Genomic DNA, 6,034 nt, shown 5'->3' on the forward strand with positions numbered 1-6,034 from the left:
CAGCCCAATTCAACTGAACAGCTTCGAGATGAGACACTGCAGTTTTTGTCAAATGGTGTCTTCAGGCGCTGTCATCTCATTTCTGACAAAAGGAACAGTGCTGCAGGACGACAAAAATATTTTGCTGATATTGCCGGCTTTGTGCATTGCTGGAGTGGCCCCACGTAATGTGAACAATGCTACACACTCGATTCGTGTGATGCGGTCCGTATGGCATAAAGGACCGAGTTTTTAAAACGTAAAGCATACTTACCTGGCACAGGGGATACCGTGATCATGAAGGCGGTTCCTCCAGGACGAGGCTCTTCCATTGCACTTCGGTTGGGCTGACCCCTGCGATTACCCCTAATGTGGGTAACTCGGGTGCATAATTTTTGGTAGTCGGGACTGCGTTCGCGCAGACCCGGTCTAATTTAAATCCAACCAAGTGGAATAGATACTCACGGATTACTGAACATACAACGACAAGCTACGATCTGATCAACGGATGCAGGAGGCCTCTCAGTATAGTATTATACAGAAGCAATCGCTTGCTCCCATTCCAGAGCGGCGTAATGACGCCGGCTTGCTCGTTGGTCGGACGGTTTTCAAACCCTTCATCCACTGAAGATAAAATATACTCTAAATGCGCAACTGAACCAACACATACAATTTTTTTCTCACAGACAAGACGAACTGGTCATCTCCTCTCCCAGAGAAGAAAAATGTCAATTACGTATGGTATTCTTTTCTTTCGTTGTCATTTTAACACCTTATACAAGGAAGCCGGCAGTGGCAATACTACGCCGCTCTTCCGCCACAGATTTCAAGTAGAACATAGGAAGACATAGAAAAAAAAATGATGGACAAAAACAAAAAACAGTACACACACAAAGTAAAAAAACATGGAGCCGTTCACAGGCGTAGTAAAATAATAAACGTTCAGCACTGGTACACGCACATAGGCGACTGAAATGACACACGTGAACGATGGAGCGTGGGCGGTGAAATACTAAGGCACTAACATGATGTTACAGAAAGAGCCGATGGCGATGATCTCCGGCGCGCGAACGTTCACTGTTTGTGTACGAGTCCGGGGACCTGCCAAAGGAGAAAAGGTGGGGGAAGGAGAGGGGTGGGGACGGGGGGAATGAAGGTAGGGGTGGCAGAAGAACCCGGGGGGGGGGGGGGGAAGAGGGAGGGAGAAGGGAGAAGAGGGTGCCCTTGGGAGTATGGTACTCTTGGGGCACAGATCTTTTAGCATCATATTGCGAGCGACGCATTTAGCATCTTCAATTCCCGAAGATACGACACATTACCATACGGTTATGTGACACAGAAGGTTTTTCAACAAAGAATTTCGAGGGTAATGTACCCCATGTGCCTTAAAACGCGCTTAGGCAGTACCAATGGTTTGCTCTCATTACAGAACGACACGTTGACGGTTGTTTGCTCGTTATTCGGACTGTTTTCTGACCTTCACCACTGCAGATTAAATATATTTTAAATGCACAACTGAACCTTTGACACACTGGAACTGTTTGCTCTCACAGATAAGACATCCTGATCATCTCTTGAATCCTTCTCCAACAGCACTACAATATCGATTACAGATGTTACTCTTGAGGTACAATGCTATTGATAGTTCTCTACCAAATGAAACTTCCGATGATTTTACGATAGCCAGTTATCACAGTTATGTTAGCAGAGTATCATTCTGAGGAAGAACTTCAGGAGAATTGAATCGGTGGTTGGAAGAAGGGAATAGCAACTATAGAATACAAGAAAGGAACGAAAACCAAGCCACCAAGCCCTGAAAACCAGGTCTGAATATTCCGGAAGTTGGAAGAAGGAAACAAAGACTGTATTTATTTCTGTCTTCTAACTACTGCCACGTATGGCCAAGACATGGCAGCACGGCACGGAACAAGTTCGCTCTTGCTCCATCTGCTGGATATCTTTTTAACTAGTTAGTTTGCAAACAGTGGGTTAAGTGATTACGTGTTCGTGTAAAGATTTTACTAATCAATAATTTCTTCGTACTACAACATACTTATATAATGTCACCGATTTCCGAGAGTGATTCTGAAGTGGCTTAATCGTTCAGAAACAAGCGGAGAAATGGAGTTCGCAATGTTCACTGCTATAAACGTGAAGTACAGAAGAGGCAGCGTCTTCTTGGTCAACAATATGTGAGTACCTCCACAGGTAATACTATTCTTGCAAAATCCAACACCACAACATTTCGTTTTCTTGCAAGTTGAAATGTACAGACTACTTCCCTCCTGAAGAGAAGAAATATTTTCTAGACAATTTATATGATGGACGAAACAAAAATTAAAAAGATACATTCCTAATGGGTGTGATAATGCAACGTGATCCAAAACGCCGCCGTTCAAAGAACGAAAACCCTAAGAAACGAGACAACGTTTTCGATTTCTTCGTTCTGAACAATGCCAACAAAAGAATTCAAGTTTGTAGAAGTGCATTTTCCGTTTTATATGCCATCAAAAATAAAGGGCTTTTCCGTTTGACTACTTCAATTGTTTCTGGAAAATCTGCAATTGATATGCCCGGTAAACATATGAACCGGGGTAATATGTTACCTCCACAAATACTAGGTGCCATTGATGATCATGTAAATGAGTTCCCAATACACCATCTCATTACTGCAATAAGGAAATCAAATATCAAGTGCTGAGCTGGACATAAAATCTTTGCACCGCCTGTTTTGTGAGAAATATCCGCATTATGCATTTAGTGTCACATACGATTTTTATCGGAAATATTATAATGAGAACCACGGATATAGATTTTGGAGGCTCCAAATTGACGTCTGTAGCACATGTGAGGATTTGGAAACGTAAGATCAAATCACCAGTTCCCAACGACACCGCAAAACGTGTCCCAGTCGCTGAAAAGATGGTCTATTTACGTCGTGCCAAGAAATTTTACTCTAAACAAAAAGAAGTGTTGCATCCATGCAATGAAAAAGAAGAATGTAGGGTGCCTCGTCTTTGACTACATGCAAAACCTTCCACTGCCGAAAATTGTGGTGAAGGGACGTTCTATCTAAGAAAGCTTTGGTTGTACGTTTTCTGTATCCATGGTGTGAAAACAGGATCAGCAAATTTCTACACATATCCAGAAGGTGTGGCTAAAGGAGGTATGTAGCCTACTTTGGCTGAAGATTCAGGTCATGGGTCCAACTGTAAAAGAACTTCACATTTTTTGCGACGCTTGCGGTGGACAAAACCGAAATATTACTGTCGTCAGGTTTCTACTTGCCTTGGTATCACTCTGCCGTTTTGCTACAATTCACCAATATTTTCCTATTCGTGGACATTCGTTCCTGCAGTGTGATAGGATCTTTGGTACCACCAAGCGCAAGATTAGGAAAATGGACAGAATATACACTCCGGACGAGTACTGTGAGTTGATACAAACATCGAGAGAATCTGGATATTCTGTGAGAAAGGTGACTTTGGAACAAATCGTGAACTATAAGAATTGGTGGCCAAAGTCCTTCAAGAAATGAGAAAAAAAGAAATCAACGGAGAGTACTGACAAACATTCAAACTTTTGTATTTCTAAACACAGACACCTTCAATATTCAACTGATATAAGAGCGCCGGCACACTCCGAGTCGTGGGCGGCGGAATTCCGGTCACAGGGCGGCGGTAAGAGGCTGCAGCTGCGACGCTCTTTCCCATAAGGTCGACTCGAGGAAGGCAGGTGCGTGGCATGGACACAGCGCCGGGACGAGCGAGGTGGGCGTGGCCCTAGCCCCCTTGTCAACTCTGTAACAAGCTCCCCGCGCGCGTCTGTAAAAACGGGTTACGTGTGTCGAAGGGTTCTGTAATAGCCTCCGAATTCACTGATGGCATCGTTCAGACAAGATTTATCCTTCAAAAACCAAAGCTATTGGATGAAATATGCTTCCTACAGACTCTGCATACACAGGAAAAATGCCCATAAATGAGAAAAAAATGCAAGCCGTAGAGAAGATATACTTACAGAAAAGAAAGACTTCTACGAGAAATTAATGACCTGACCTACCACCTCAGATCCAGCTGATCATGATGATGAGTGATTTTTGAGTCCAAGTTTTTTTCTCCAAAACTTCCTGCGCCTTCTTGGGGTCAAACAATTGATGCCCTTTTCAACTATATACATTTTTCCAATAGCCTACAGTGTTATGTTTTTACAATTTTGAACAAAATTTGAAAGACATTATTGACTTACTTCTTTATTTTTAGTCACATTTTCAATCAGTTGGAAGAAGGAAACAAATCCACCAACTTTTTTTAATTTTACGAGTCAAAGTACATCATCTGGAAATTGTCCGAACACTGCAAACGGATGGAAATGTTGTTCTGTATGTGAAAAAAAACCCTCGTTCAATAAAAAATGCGTAAGTTATGCGTTTTTTTTTTTTTTTTTAATTTCCCAACAAACGTGTTTATTGAGTTATTTCCTTCTTCCAAACTGCCGATTCAAATATGATGAGGGCTTTTCTGTTTTGCAATACAATACGTAAAAGTGTTCTCATTGGTGACAATGATGTAGATCCGACCATTGAAAGTCAGTTTTCTAGACTTTCTTTCTGTACCTACTGCGGGAAATTTTTATGTGCAAGTTTAATCTCTGTACCGTAGCCTTGTGTGAAAATTCACTTTCTACCACGAGCCTAGAATTTTTCGGAATGTAAAATACAATTCTCGAACAGTTCCTTTACACATACAATTTAAAAAAAAAACGCACAAAAGAATATGATTTTCTGCGTTATTTACTATAACAAAATCATTAAGGGGTATGAAAAGAACACCTCAATAATTGTCAAAATAAATGTTATGTAAATTAAATTTTTTTTACAGAATTTGCGTCTTAAATCTAGTTACAGAAACGTTACCTTCTGAGCTAAGGATTAACAACCTTGTGTGTTGCTTGTCGAAGTAACTTAAGACGAGGCCAACTTAAAGTCTCTGAGCCGATGAATGGTGGGAGTGCAGACATGTCTGTGGATGGGGGGTGCTAATATCATATGTGCCCCTCATACGTCGATTTGGGAGCCATCTGCTGTCGCTGCAAGGGACTTGTCGGTCCAATTCGACCGAACAGCTAGGTAGCTAGGTACTGAGTGACTACCACTTGACTACCAAATGGTGTCAAGCGCTGTCATTCTATTCCCGAAAAAAGCGACAACATTATAGGGCGACAATGTCTTGCCAACGTTGCTGGCTTTGCGTACTGTAGGGGTGCAGAGTGCATGTATCAAATCATTCGTCGGAAGCCACCATCTCACATGCCGGTGTTCCACAGGGAGGCATCTGGTCCCCCCCCCCCCCCTCCTGCATACACTATATACAGCTGACGTACCTACGGTAACAACTGAGAACGAAACGATAGGAATATATGCAGACGACACGGCCTACTGGGTGACGGAGCTACGAACAACAACCATTCAACGCAAGACACAGTCGTACCTCCAACGACTAGAAACGTGGATGGAGAAATGGAGGATACGACCAAACCCGAAAAAAACGCAGACAGCCCTTTTCGAACAGACACCTCACCAAAAAACGCCAACAAAATAAAGACGACATCAGGCTCTCACGATGGGGCACACCCTTAGGGCTCAACGATACAGCCAGATATCTGGGGGTATAACTGGACAAACACCTAAACTGGAAGACCCACCTAACTTACCTACCGAACAAAACCAGACAAAGACAGAACCTCATCCGACAGGTAGAAGGCCGCATCCATGGCTGCAGCACAAAAACTGCAGTCCGCACCTACAAAACCTTCGTCAGACCGGTACTGGAGTATGCACCGGCCCCCCTGGGTGGAATACACGCTCAAGTAGCAAATAAGCTATAAGCACAGAGAGAAGACTCCTACGCAGTATCGGCGAAGTCCCAACCACCACCCCCAGCAACGAAGTCTACCGAACAATACAAGCTGAACCACTATAAACCAGGCTGGTCAAGCTTCGAGCGCGGCACGGCAGTCATGCGCTAAACAAGACCTGACATGGAAGACCTCATCTCCA

At 43.2% G+C, this 6,034-nt stretch overlaps 1 non-coding gene across 1 annotated transcript; it reads left to right on the plus strand.

The window, feature by feature from the left end:
• Positions 1-245: 245 nt before the first annotated feature.
• LOC124596681 lies at positions 246-408 on the plus strand. The gene has a single exon (XR_006978343.1). It is a non-coding gene; the product is annotated as a U1 spliceosomal RNA (small nuclear RNA).
• The last annotated feature ends 5,626 nt before the right edge of the window (positions 409-6,034 follow it).

The sequence above is a fragment of the Schistocerca americana genome, chromosome 2 (assembly GCF_021461395.2).
Source record: "Schistocerca americana isolate TAMUIC-IGC-003095 chromosome 2, iqSchAmer2.1, whole genome shotgun sequence".
In the NCBI taxonomy this organism is placed as follows: Eukaryota; Metazoa; Arthropoda; class Insecta; order Orthoptera; family Acrididae; genus Schistocerca; species Schistocerca americana.